This window comes from Felis catus, chromosome F1 (assembly GCF_018350175.1).
Source record: "Felis catus isolate Fca126 chromosome F1, F.catus_Fca126_mat1.0, whole genome shotgun sequence".
NCBI classification, from domain to species: domain Eukaryota; kingdom Metazoa; phylum Chordata; class Mammalia; order Carnivora; family Felidae; genus Felis; species Felis catus.
Genome location: NC_058384.1, coordinates 51569824 through 51584266, shown reverse-complemented (window position 1 = coordinate 51584266; position 14443 = coordinate 51569824). Strand labels below are relative to the sequence as shown.

General features: G+C 33.7%; 1 long non-coding RNA gene across 1 annotated transcript; it reads left to right on the top strand.

The window, feature by feature from the left end:
• The first annotated feature begins 1532 nt into the window (after window positions 1-1532).
• Window positions 1533-13939, top strand: LOC123382872. Its single transcript, XR_006591967.1, has 4 exons — window positions 1533-1580; window positions 9771-9852; window positions 10677-10940; window positions 12428-13939. It is a non-coding gene; the product is annotated as an uncharacterized LOC123382872 (long non-coding RNA).
• The last annotated feature ends 504 nt before the right edge of the window (window positions 13940-14443 follow it).

Sequence of the window (14443 nt, the reverse complement as noted above, 5' to 3'; positions counted from 1 at the left end):
ACCCATAAATATGCTGCCTACAAGAGACTCATGTCAGACCTAAAGACAGATGCAGATTGAAAGCAAGGGGATGGAGAAACATTTATCAAGCAAATGGATGTGCAAAGAAACCTAGGGTGGCAATATTTATATAAATGGAGTTTTAGCTAACAAAATCATGTCAAGAGTAATACTTTAATGGAATCTTTGATTCTGGGAAGGGTCACCAGTGTCTAAAGCCAATAAGAACTTCAGGAGATCTTTCTAATGGAGGGAATAGAATATCACCATTTTAACCACAGATCAATCTTAATTAAATATGGAATGATCTGACATTATGTGTCATTGATACAGAGTAATACTGAGTATCTTATATTGGCTGAACCTAATCAAGTTTCTGGTGCTAACTTCCATTTACCAAACAACAGGGAAGAAGGAACGAGCTAAATGACAGGACAACGAAGCCAATAAAGACTTTAAGACCTTTTGTGAGATAGCTGGCATCCCCTGTCTTTATCAATTAGTGAAATATAAAAATGGGGAAATTCTATGAAAATAAGTAACTATTCTTTTCTTTGTAAAACAGTTTTTGAGCAAAAACTTGTTGTTGTTGTTGTTGTTGTTGTTGTTTTCCTAAAAGCCCATGATGACCTTTCCTTTAGGACCAGATGAAAAACAATTACATATCCTAAATAGCTCATACACATTTTTTTTCCTTTTTATACCAATGCTTATCACATTTTCTAAAACCCAATATATTCGTAAAATATTGTTTCCCTTTGTAAAAAGCTATGTATACTATTATCTAGTAAGATGTTTGTGTTGGAATATTTAGGAATTGTATCATGTATTAAAGACTCGCAAGAGTTTTCAGAGTGTGGAAATAAGTCCTCCCTCTATCCCTACTTCCTTTCTTTCTGTCCTGCCCCACCTCATCTCCCCCTTCTTCCCCTTCCCCTTCCTCCCCTTGTGTTTCCTTTTCCTCTTCATTCCTGGACCTTCTCAAAATGTTTCCACCAAATTCACACTTGCAATCAACCGATTGTCTAGAACAGTAGATATTTGTTATGTCTGTTCAACAGTTTGGAGGAAATAACTTCAAACCCATGTAATACAATTATAATTAATATTGAAATACTAAATTGCAAAAGGCAAAACATTTTATTAGTCTTCGAAATAAAATAGTACTACCACTTACTGAAAATACACTTTATGAGATAGTGAACAATTTAATATACACTACTTTTTGATAAGATACATTTAGGGAAACTTCAAACCTATTTTATACTTCAAAATACACAAAATAAAATGTTTTAAATTATATATGTTTAGGGTTTTGCTACTACTTACATCTCCTAGCCTCTTTCTGATACTTGTGTCTTTGTGAAACTTGTTAAATATAATTGAGATATGTTTTCCAGCATTTTAATGTGCTAATAAGGAAACCTTCATCACAATAGAAGTATTGTATTATATGATGGTAGATAATATTGAAAGATATTATTTATAGTAATGAAGAATTTTATTGTTTTAAAATCTTTGCAGAAGTAGAAGGAATACAAGAAAAAGAAGACTTGGAACATTTCACATGATCTAAACTAGTAAGTCATGAAAAATTAAAGTTTATATAACTCACTAAGTATGAAGATTAATCACTATTGAACATCATTCATGACCTTACAAGGTAGGTATCAATGTGCACACTTTAAACATGAAAAAAAAAGCCTCAGTATATTAAGTAACATTCTCAAGGTCAGATAGATGCTATGTAGTGCAGGAAGATTTCAAAATATTTATTTTAATTGTAGAAGCCACACTCTTAAGGATTGTGTAATGATCAGAGCTAATATTAAAGTAGTACAAACCAGTGAAAATACTGTTTTTTGTTATATTTTTTAACTGACATTCAGTCAGAGTCTTTACTGAAACTGGTTTAGTGGCTGTTAGACATTTTAAATATTTTACATGGCTACAATTATCCAGGGAGGGCTGGTGTGACCATTTTTCTACTAAAGAAAATAGAGTAATAAAAGATAAATTTGATTAGTTGCTTCATTCTTTTAAGTAGGAAACCAGACTTTTTCAAGAGTTAATGTGGATATATCATTGAGGTCTAACAAATATATGTAAAAGTATGTAAGAATTGAATATAGAGCTTGATGAGTTTTTCATACATTACACTTTTGTAGCAACACAGATGAAGGCCTTTCATTTCTAACACCCAGTATTTATGTTCCCTTTTAGCTGATAATATCATTAGGTTAATGCTGTTGTATCTTCTATCATTATATATTAGTTTTGCTAGTTTTTAAATTTCATATAAACGGATTCATTCATCATGTGCCCTTTTCATTGGGCTTATGTCTATGATATTCAACCGTGTTGTCCTTAGACATGCCTTTTGATGGACAGAAGCACTAATTTTTATATACCAGTGATTATAATTGCTGGACCTTGGTTTGTGTGTGTGTGTGTGTGTGTGTGTGTGTGCGTGTGCATTTAGCTTTTTTAGCAAACAATTTATGTCCTAACCACCAATACATAAGTTTTCCTTTGCTCTACGCTTTTGCCAACATTTTGTTATTGTTTTTCTTTTATTTTTATTTTTTTTTAATTTTTTTCAACGTTTATTTATTTTTGGGACAGAGAGAGACAGAGCATGAACGGGGGAGGGGCAGAGAGAGAGGGAGACACAGAATCGGAAACAGGCTCCAGGCTCTGAGCCATCAGCCCAGAGCCCGACATGGGGCTCGAACTCACGGACCGCGAGATCGTGACCTGGCTGAAGTCAGACGCTTAACCGACTGCGCCACCCAGGCGCCCCTATTGTTTTTCTTTTAAATTGAGCTCTTCTAGTATGTGTGTGATGATACCACATTGTGGTTTAAAAAAATTTTTTTTTTCAACGTTTATTTTATTTTTGGGACAGAGAGAGAGAGCATGAACGGGGGAGGGGCAGAGAGAGAGGGAGACACAGAATCGGAAACAGGCTCCAGGCTCTGAGCCATCATCAGCACAGAGCCCGACGCGGGGCTCGAACTCCCGGACCGCGAGATCGTGACCTGGCTGAAGTTGGACGCTTAACCGACTGCGCCACCCAGGCGCCCCACCACATTGTGGTTTTAATTCACATTCAATTCAATTCAATTCAATTCAATTCAATTCAATTCAATTCAATAGCAGAAATGTGTTTCCTAAAGACTATATTACATCATACTTTCGTTTCTTACCATATAGTTCCCGGTCTTTTATAAGCTACCCATATCTCAGAAAATGTCTTGTGTTAAAAAGTGGTTCATGCTGCCAGACCAGTCCTCCAAGGCAGCAAGAAGAGTTTTCGGGTTTCTCTTTCTCCAGAAGGCTCTTCTTTATGAGCTAAGCCCAATCCGCTGTCCATGCTCAGAAGTGACATACATACCCAGGGAATAAAATAGCCAGTGATTGTCATCTCCCTTCTGGAAAGGCAGATTAAATTTTCAATATCATTTAAAATGTCATTAATATGACTTTCCAGCCTTACCTAATTCTTGATATAGTAGCATTGTATTGGGCTGTGGCAATTTACTATATCCTGCTCTGGAGAGAAAGACCTATAGACATTTCTCTAAACATAGGCTCTTAAATTTAAAAATAGTCTAATGTTTTACTGTCTTGCTATAGAGTAATGGTTTATGTAATTGAATCACTAATCCTTGAATCATAAGCAGCAATATAACTATTTAAAATAGATTGCAACAGTTGAATACTTAAAATGTATTTCCAGTTGAAATTCTGACCTAAAACTCAGGCTTAATTATCAATCTTATTTCAGAGCTTTTTTTTTTGTTTCTGTTTCTCAATACTCTAATTTACTTGGAAAACTAAACAGTATTAGAAATAGTTTTACCTTGCAAAGTCTGTATTTTTATCTCCAAATCAGTAGCAATTCTATAAATATTAAAAATCTTATTTCATTATTATAGTCAGCTCCTAATTTCCCAAGTTCACTACTAAATTTATTAAGACTGTGTAGAGAATATCCAAAACTGAACAAACAAAAACACTGAACCAATAATCAAGATTTCTTATAGGCTCAGTATGATAAGAAAGATATTTAAGAAGAAAAAGTAATGTGACAGTAATGTGGCCTTCTTATTAATTAAATATCTAAAGAAATTTAAGAGGAATTTCAGGATGTCTGTGAGTTTTAGATATGTATAACTTGATTTTACAAACATGGATAAACAGTTATTTTTAAAAATTTTAATGTGTTTTATAAGTTGGCAGTTATTTGATATTTATTTATGGTTGGTGCATTGCTTAGGGCACATGTTTTACTGCTTTAATAAATATGCTTCTTAAAAAAAGCTATTTGAAAAATAATTATTTATTTATCACATACAATTTTAAATAAAAGAAAAGCAAAGCTGTTATTGTGGCTCCATAGTTTTGAGATATGAGCTCTAGTTGTCAAATTATTCTGCCATCCTCAATATGTACCCTTTGGGGAATGGAAGGAAACCCAGGTCTTCCAGTGGTTTAGAAAGAAGGCTGGTGAATGCAATTTTAAGTGGCATTAAATCTGTGCAAGGCTTAAATCTGTTTCTTTTTGAAAGTAAGACTAAAGAATTGATTAGAAACTACTTTCTCAGTCACATTTGAATGATTCTTTTACTTGAAAGGTCTCGTATATTTTTTTTTCTTTTTTCCCTCCATTCCATATTTTTAAATTAGATTTTAAATAATTGTATTGGCTAGCATGTTCATAGAATTGGGAATGTCATTTAACCAACATCCTGGTTAATAATACTTAATATAGATTTACATCATATGCTATATTAGCCAGGATTTCCCAGAGAAACAGACCCAGTAGACTGTATGGAATAGACAGATAGATAGATGATGGATGATAGGCAGATGATGATGATGATAGATAGATAGATGATAGATAGATGATAGATAGGTAGATAGATAGATAGATAGATAGATAGATAGATAGATAAACAGAGATTTAGTATGAAAGATTAACTCACACAATTATTGAGGCTGAGAAGTCTCATGATCTGTATTCTGCAAATTGGAGACCCAGTCCAAACCCAAAAGCCTGAGAATCAGGGGAACCCATGGTATAAGTCCCAGTCTGAGTCATAAAGCCTAAGAACTGGGGGCCAGTTGTATTAGTCTGTGTCTGAGTCCTAAGGGCCAAGAACAAGGAGAACTGATGTCAGAGAGCAGGAGAAGGGGATGGATGTCCTTGCTGAAGCAGAGAGCAGAACTCACTCTTCCTCCACATTTCTGCTGGACACAGGCTCTCAACAGATTAGATGACGTCAACTGCATGGCTGACGGCAGTCTGCTCTCTGCTTCTAAGGAGAGGAGAGGTTTTTCTTAACATTCTTTCTTCTTCCCATTTATTGGCAGGTCACTTAGTTGCAGCACTGATTAAACATTTAATGTATGTACTTTGTTTTGAACTTTGTTCGATTGCATTCTGCATGAACAGTCTGCAGTATAATCATTCCAAATCCCACTTGTCCAGGTTAGCAGGGGTTCTTTAATCTTTTCCTCTACTCTCTGTCAGGAATCCTTATGTCTGCTGGAATATTTGCTATTGTTCTAACTGGCCACACTGAGTCCAACTTTGTTCTTAGGAATCTGAAGGACATCATGTCCCATGCCATGTCCTGGCAGTCACAGAGGCTGGACATGTTTTGATACTGAAGCTACTATCATAATGGCCAAGAAAAAGCAGAAAGTTGTTGGTATTTTTGTCACAACAGTGTGTTTAGGTTACTTCTATCTTATTACTCCTTCTAATACTCTGTTAATTATTACCCATCTTTAGCTTCATGACAAAATGGCACCGTTGTTCTCCATATTCTTCTTCTGTCAGCATGGATTTTTTTTAACACATTATGAGTACAATCTATCTTACAATCCCATTTCAGAATATATCCCAGCCTCACTTTTGTTCTGCTTCTCTCTGACCATGAGCACTCTTCCCTTCCTTCCAACAGCTTCAGGCTCAGTAAAACATCCTGGAACAAAATACTCAGATCCCAAAGAGAGAAAAGAATTATTATTTTTTTCCAAGTCTTGGGTCACATTTTGCTACCACAAAGAGAAGTCTGGTTCCAAAACGCCACTAAGGAAGAAATGGAGTTATCCCACAATTCTTTCTCCTTCAAATCTATGCTTTCAATTCTTTTCTTTCTTATCTTTACTATTTTTCTCACTCTAGTGACAAATTTCTACTGACATGCAACTCAGTTCTCATTGACGATCCATAAAACCATTGAAAGGAAGAATAAAACAAATTACGTATGTTTTTACTTCTCTTTTATTTTGTTTTGTTTCATTCTAACCTACCTTATTGCTACCCCGAAAGACATAGATTGTGTTACTGAACAGAAGGAAAAGATTTAGGCCATGAACAGTGTATGCATTGAATTCAGTGTCGAACAATCCACTCTCCTAATGAAGGGGCAAAGAAAAATCATAAAAGAACTCTTTCCTGTTCATGTATTTGTTTGGCTAGTTTAGAAGGTATGGGGACAATTAAATTAACTCAGTGACTGTTTTCTGTGAAGGGAAGTACCATTTGCAATTTACCATCTGCATTCAAGCATGGTAGAACACTGGTAATGTTTCCGTTTCATCAATTAATACCCATATTCATTTAAGGGAAACACATGAATTATGGGAATGTCCTGCTTTGTGGAAACATTACAGTTCTAGGTGAGGATGGGCAAGACATTGATCTGTCTCTTTGGTTTTGTCCCAGAGACAAAATAAATGACTCAATTTACCCTTTGTTAGGAATCTAGTAATAGCAATGATCAATGTGATAGGTTAAGGTGGTTGTACCAAGAAACTTATTTTAGAAAATATCTCCCTTAATTCAATTAGTTATTTAAGAACTTAACTAGAAGATAAAATTATCCATTTTCCCCATTAAATTTTATAACATACATCATGAGAAAGTAAACATATTTTGAGTATTATTTAAATGTGAATGTGAATTAAAAATTGACTATTGAAATAAGGATCATCAAGCCCTCTTAAGACTTTGTTGTAAGGCCTGCTTGGAGGTACTTCTTTTTTATTTGAATGAGAAATACGCAAGACATTTTCCAGCAGATAATTCCCCATCAGGGAAATTGCTTATATATAGAAGCAAGTTATGTACAAAAAAAATGACATGACTATATTCTTATAATAATGAATAAAGGGAGAAGGGAAACAGAAAAAAAGTGTAGTTGTTTGTAGTACCTGGAAAAAAAAAAGAAAGTAAAGCTATGGGGAAATTCTGCATACTTTAAAAAGTAAGTAAATACCTTGATTCAGATTTTTAAGATAATTAACATAAAATGTTACTAGCATGTTGTTGTACAAGATATGTCCTTTGAAGAATATGTTGAAAATCTTCCAATAGTTCTACAATTTTTCAGAAATTGTGTTTTAGTGAAAAGAATAGGAATAGAAATGTGTTTTATAGGGGCTATAATATCTTAATGTGAGCTTCTACCTTAAAATTATGGTAGCTTGCATTGGCTCTGATACAGCATCTCAGATCACATCTAATCACTTAGCAAAAGCACATTTTAATGTATGACATACAAAATAGAGGTCTTTAGGGAGTTATATCCTGTAGGAATATGAAATGGCCATATTACAATTATTATTTCTGTAAAGTTATATGAAGAACTTATGCATATCTTTTTTTCTTGGAAATAGCATTTAATATGGCCAGAGGAGTTTCAATTTAGCAAGTATCAAGACATAAAAAGTCATACCTGAGGCAATTCCCTTTCATCAATATATACCCGATTTTTTTCATTCTTCACAACTGATTTTAAATTTTCCCACATTGTCATGTTTTCCTCCTGTTCATGGATCTTTTAAAAGATAAAGTTTCATTATTTTATTAATAGTCATTACACTTAGATGCTTCATGCTCTCAGTTGATCTATGTTGTGTACAACAGGCCATAACAACTTCTACAGGTTAGCAACGATACAAATAGCTGGCATACACTTAAAATTCTTGTCTGAGATTTATATTTTTACGGGACATTATTGAGTTCAGATTATTAAGGTTTTACCACTCATGTTCTAAATACAACTTTTTGCTTCTTCCAGTTTCCTACTAAATTACTCCCACTAAATATTTTTAATGAAAGTGATCAGAAGGTCCAGGCCATTCACTTATTTCTTTTTTGCCTATAATACTTTATAATAACACAATAATCTTAATTCCCAACAACAAAGTCATCCTGATTCCTCCATTCCATACCTTGTGTCACTGCTTTTATTCATTTCACTTGTATATAAATATACATAAGCATATCTATGTGCATACCATATATATGCATGTAAGTCAATATTAATTATACATAAACATATGTATGCACACGTATATATATATATATATATATGATATATATATCATATATACATAAACATACATAATCTAATCTGTTGTTACTATTATCATTTTGAGCAAACTGTTATGCTGGAATAATTAAAAATAAGAAAAATAAGTTTTTATTCTACCTTCACCTAATTTTTCTTTGATATTCCTCTTTATGTAGATTAAAGTCTCTGACCTATAGTTTTCTTCTCTCCATAGAACTTCTTTTAACATTTCTTGCCAGGCAGGTCTACTGGCAACACATTTTAATTTTTGTTGGTCTGACAAAGCCTTTCACTTTTGAAGGATAAGTTTGCAGGGTACATAATTCTAAGGTTATGGTTTTTTTTTTCCTCTCTCTCTCAACACTTTAAATATTTCACTTCACTCTTTCTTGCTTGCATCGTTTTTGAGGAGACATTGGATGTAATTCTTATCATTGTTCCCCTTTATATAACATGTTTTTTCCCCTCTAGCTTCTTTCAAGATTTTTTTTATCTTTGATTTTCTATTTTGAAAGTGATATGCTTAGGTATAATGTTGTGTTTTTACCATTTACCCTGATGTCTTTTTATCTATATCCAGCTTAGATTTCTTGAGTCACTTTTTAAAATAACCCCTTGTCAAACCACCAAATTAATTTGTCCTTTAGCCTTTTTTTTTATGTTTCTTCAGCAAACATAGCATCATCAGTTAAGAATAATCACACAAGTAAAATATTCATTTCACAAAAATCTCCTGACACCAACACCAACCTAAACTTCAACGTTGCAATCTTACTGTTTTTCTCTTTGGCTCACTCTTACTCTCTACAAAAACCATTGGAATCTATTCCTACTAGCTTCCTAGATTTGACCCTCATCTATAAATCTTAACATTTTTCTCTTCAGGGGGGAAAAAACTGTTTCAATTACACAATCATGTCCTCAACTCCCCACTTTCATGTGTCCAACCAAGAATTCACTGTTCTCCCTTGTAAATGTGGGAACAGATAGCACTTCTCTTCTAAAAACTTACCTTCTAAGGGTGCCTGCTGGCTTAGTCAGAGGAGCAAGCAACTCTTGATCTCAGGGTCATGAGTTTGAGCCCCACATTGGGAGTAGGGATTACTTAAAAAATAAAATGTTAAAAAAATAAATAAAAGTCTACCTTCTACAACTTATATTACCTTTCTATCATCTCAGGAAAATTACACATTTTCTTATTCTTCCATTTTCCTATACATCTCAGGTTCTCTCCTGATTCTTTCTTTGAAGACTGAAGCTAGGATTTGTCTATTAATCTATTGGCTTCCCTGTCTTGTAAGAATACAATGTCTACAAATAATAAGTGTTATATATTTCACTTATTTATTTAAATGATCAATTTAATTAATTTCCTTGTCGTATTACATTGGGCAGGGAACCTCACACTGTGCTGGAACATAATGATCATGGTGGTGACGTTGGTGACAGTGACAATACTACTTTGGCCATTCCTGAAGTAAGATCAAATTATGTTATATTTTAGATAGTGGGACAGTAGTAACCTAATATAGTGAGCACGTTAGCTTTCCATTTTTCCATTCTGGGAAAACTCATAGATGGTTAAAGCTGTTTGTCTCAAGAAAATATGACAAACTCTGCAGTAAGATCATCAATGCCTGGGGTTTAAGGATGTGCAGTGGTTTTGATTCAAAATATATTTTTTTCTATCCAATTTCTTTTTTTTTTTTTAATTTTTTTTCAACGTTTATTTATTTTTGGGGGGACAGAGAGAGACAGAGCATGAACGGGGGAGGGGCAGAGAGAGAGGGAGACACAGAATCGGAAACAGGCTCCAGGCTCTGAGCCATCAGCCCAGAGCCCGACGCGGGGCTCGAACTCACGGACCGCGAGATCGTGACCTGGCTGAAGTCGGACGCTCAACCGACTGCGCCACCCAGGCGCCCCTATCCAATTTCTTTTTAAATCCACCCATATTAATGTTGTATTTGGTTATTTTCTGGAAATACATCCAATTTTGTCTCACGTCTTAAGATTTATTGATCCATTTTATAAATAATAGTTTCTTTAAATATTCTATCAGCTTTTTTTCCTGTATCATGCTACATTTGAGTTTCTGTGTATCTTCACTATTTTTGTTATGATATAATGATGTATCACATAAAGTTAGATTTTTAATCTCTACAATTATCTTCATTTTACTTATTTTTGCACTTACATTTTAAAGTTTTTATTTATATTTCTTTGTTCTTTTCTAGTTTAAGGGGTTGTGTTTTTCATCAAGTTGTTTCATTTTTCATGTTTACTGGTTATCATAAGCAGAATAATGATTCTCCAGAGATGTCCACATCCTCATCTAATCTCTGTATCTTCAATGAAATATTACCTTACATGGAAAAGGAACCTGCAGACAGAATTGAAGACTTTGAGATGGGGAGATTATTCTGGATTACTCAGATGGCTACAATATAATCACATGAATCCTTAAAAATGAAAGAGAGTCAGAAGAATGGGTTAAAGGGTGTGATGTGGGAGTTGATCAGCTGTTGTTGACTCTGAAGATGGAAAAAGGGAGCTAAAGCCAAGGTATGTAGTCAACCCCAGGAAAATGGGAAGGGCAAGGAAACAGATTCTCAAAGCCTCCATAAGGGAACAAAGTCATGCACAGGGATGCCCACGTTAGACTTTTGATTTTTGGACATAATGAATATTTATAATTATCCTCTGTTATTGGTTTTTAATTTATTATATTATGATCAGAAGTCATGGTCTGAGTGTCTTTAACATTTATTGAATTTTAGTTTGTAACTAATTCATGGTCACATTTTTTAATATGATACATTGAAAATAATTATTTTCATTTATTTCATCCACTTCATCTAGTTTTCAATTCTTTATCTATTGCAAAGTTACAATCATAAATTGCTCCTCAAGTTGTTAAAAGAAGAGTAGTTGGTTTTAGACACAGCTGGGCCTTCTAGAAGAGTTAAGGAGGTAGAGTTATGGGAGGTAAGAGTAAGGCAGACTAAAACAATGGTGTTTTTAAAAAACATCATTCTGCCTTTGTGATTACTTGGCCCTTGTGCTATGCAGGTCAATAGATTAGAACACTCACTGGCTATGATTAAGATTCCATATCTTTTTCTCCACTCTCAATCTTCATTTCACGTAAGAATTTGTCAAAGATTATGCCACCAATCCCAGGGCCCATATGAGTCAGTCCTGAACAGGCTACTCATATTCTCTCCCATGGTGGAGACAGAATAAAGATGACACAAGAGAATAAGAACAATATAAAGGGTATGTCTGAAAAATTCTCCCTCACATGTAGTAACCAACAACTTTTAGAATAATGGGCACAAAACTTGATAGCAGTTGCCACTGAAGATTGATGGGGAGAACGGGAAAGAGAAAGAATGCCTTTAGCAATTTGGCATTACAGGGACCCCCGGATGGCTCAGTGGGTTAAGTGTCCTACTTTGCCTCAGGTCATGATCTCATTGGTTCATGAGTTCAAGTGCTGCATTGGGCTCTGTGCAGACAACTCAGAGCCTGGAGCCTGCTTTGGATTCTGTGCCTCCCTCTCTCTCTGCCCTCCACTGCTTGTGCTCTGTCTCTCTCAAAAATAAACAAACATTTTAAAAATTTTAATAAATAAAAAAATTTGGGATCACGAAATACTACATTTAGATATTTGTGGATAGTACTACCACCCATTCCAGATGTTTCCTTCTGTTGAGAGCAAGTTTGAGGACCATAATTTGAGGACCATAAATTTGGGATATTTTTATTTTAGCTCCTTCCTCTTTCTCTTTGGGAATCACGCTGCTTGCAGTAAATACACATTCTACTATCTTGTTCCTTTGTGCAATGGATAGGCTTCATTTACTGAAGTGATCTGGTAGCCTTAGACACTTTGACATTGAATATGAATTCTGAAGTTTTAGCTACAGGAAAACAATTAGCCATGTTTTCCGGTTCAGAAAAATCAATACTAAAATTGGAATTTCTGTTGTACACAAGAGTTTTGTTGTGTTTTGTTTTGGTTTTGTTTTTACCTACCAATGTTTTAGGCTTTAGGTAGAAAAGAAGAATGTTTTATATTGGACCTCCATGATATTCATTGGTTTCTTCAAATATTACTAAGGATATTTGGGGAGAAAAAGGGAGAAAAATTAAGATAATAAATCAACCTCTTTAGAAGGTAAGAATCGAGTTTTCTATAAGTTACCTATTTGAATAATAATGAGGCTATCTGGAATAAACCAGATTTTTTAAATTAAACATATTAACACCAAAACTGTTGGTTATTATCTATAAGAAGACTGGCCTTTTATCAGATCTTGATTTAACTTATAATCATCTTTAAATATTACTTATTTTTCTAGAGGGTTTTGATAATTAAAATATAGTGTAATTACGTTAACAGATAAAGGTATTTCTTTGATAGCCTTTTGCTCTCTTAAAATTACCAACTGGAGATTAAACAAACAAAGAAATAAGTGTAGCAGTGGTAAAAATGCAGGGCAGATATATCAGCATGTCAGTTTTACATCTGGCTGATATCATGATGACAACAGATCTGTTAAGACAAATGCTTCCCTGACAAGCTATTTAATTAGAATTACAATAATCTTCCCAGAAATGATCCTTAAAATGAATTGTCTACTGTAAATGGATGAAAATAAATAGTTTGTCTCTCCCCACATCTCCTGAAATAAAAGAGCCAAAGACAAACAGTCTTACAAATACCATAATTTTCCAGATGGAAATGTGGGAGGAACAGTTAACATTAGGTAACAATAAGTATTGCTGTGATTGGAAGTGTTGTTTTCTTTTTTTCTTTTCCACTTTTCATTTTTAGATTGATGTGGATGACGAAGTGATAGTTTTTGTCACAAACTGTCATTAGGCAGGTACTCTATTCACGATGCCTCTAAATCAGTGGAAATAAAGGTAACTAGATTTTTGTTTTTCAATTTAAACGTGGTGGAACACAATGTAAGACCATGTAAAAAATCCTAGGTGGTTTAAAGCCTGCTACCTACATTTGGTATCAAAGTAACCTTGGAAAACTCTTTAATCTCTTTCAAAGTCATTTCCTGGTCTTTAAGTTATAGATAATACTTTTTCATACAATATTTGTGAGAATCATACAATGTGACACCCCTTAAAATAATTTCTTGAAAAATATGGAATAGAAATAAAGAAAATATATATTTAAGCACAGTGTATAGCACTGGCTTTTGTTTCTATGGAAACAAATTTAATTTGACTTGTCAAGGGCCTTAAAATATGCAAATTTAAAGAGATTTAATGATACTCATTAAATAAAAATATTTCTGAAGAAACATGGAAACTCTGAATTGTGAAGGACACTTTGTATCATATTTGCCCAAACACCAACATGATTTTAGTCTTTTTCATAATATAACTGCCAAGAAAAAACTAACATTAATGACTTAAGTTCTTATATATTCATATCAATACATTTTTGAGAATCATAGAATTTTATATAGAAGACTCATATATCACTTATATATTTCTCTTTTTAAAAATAATATTTATATATTTATTTTAAATCCTTATTTATTTATTTAGAGAGAGAAAGAGAGTGTAGGAGAGGGGGCAGAGAGAGGAAGAGAGAGAATCCCAAGCAGGCTCTGTGCTGTCAGTGCAGAGCCCAATGTGGGGCTTGAACTCAACAACAGTGAGATCATGACCTCAGCCAATATCAAGAGTCAGATGCTTAAATGACTAAGCCACCCAGGAACCCCTAAGATAATATTTAGATACAATGTACATCATAAAATAATTACAAAACAAATTAGAAATTATGAGGGAAAAGTAAATATGTGGATATATTTCTTTCACACATGTCAGTGGATCAATTAACAACGCACACTTCACTGCAGAGATGACTAAATGGTCTGGATATTTTCAATGTACTTTTGAGGCCTATATGAAAAGAGCTAAATGGAGTATATAAAATACTGTAAATTATATAGCAGAATATGTGAAGATTGAATTTTAAGCTTTGCTTTTTCTTTTATTGTATATATATTTTTAAATGTTGTGATGTACTAAAA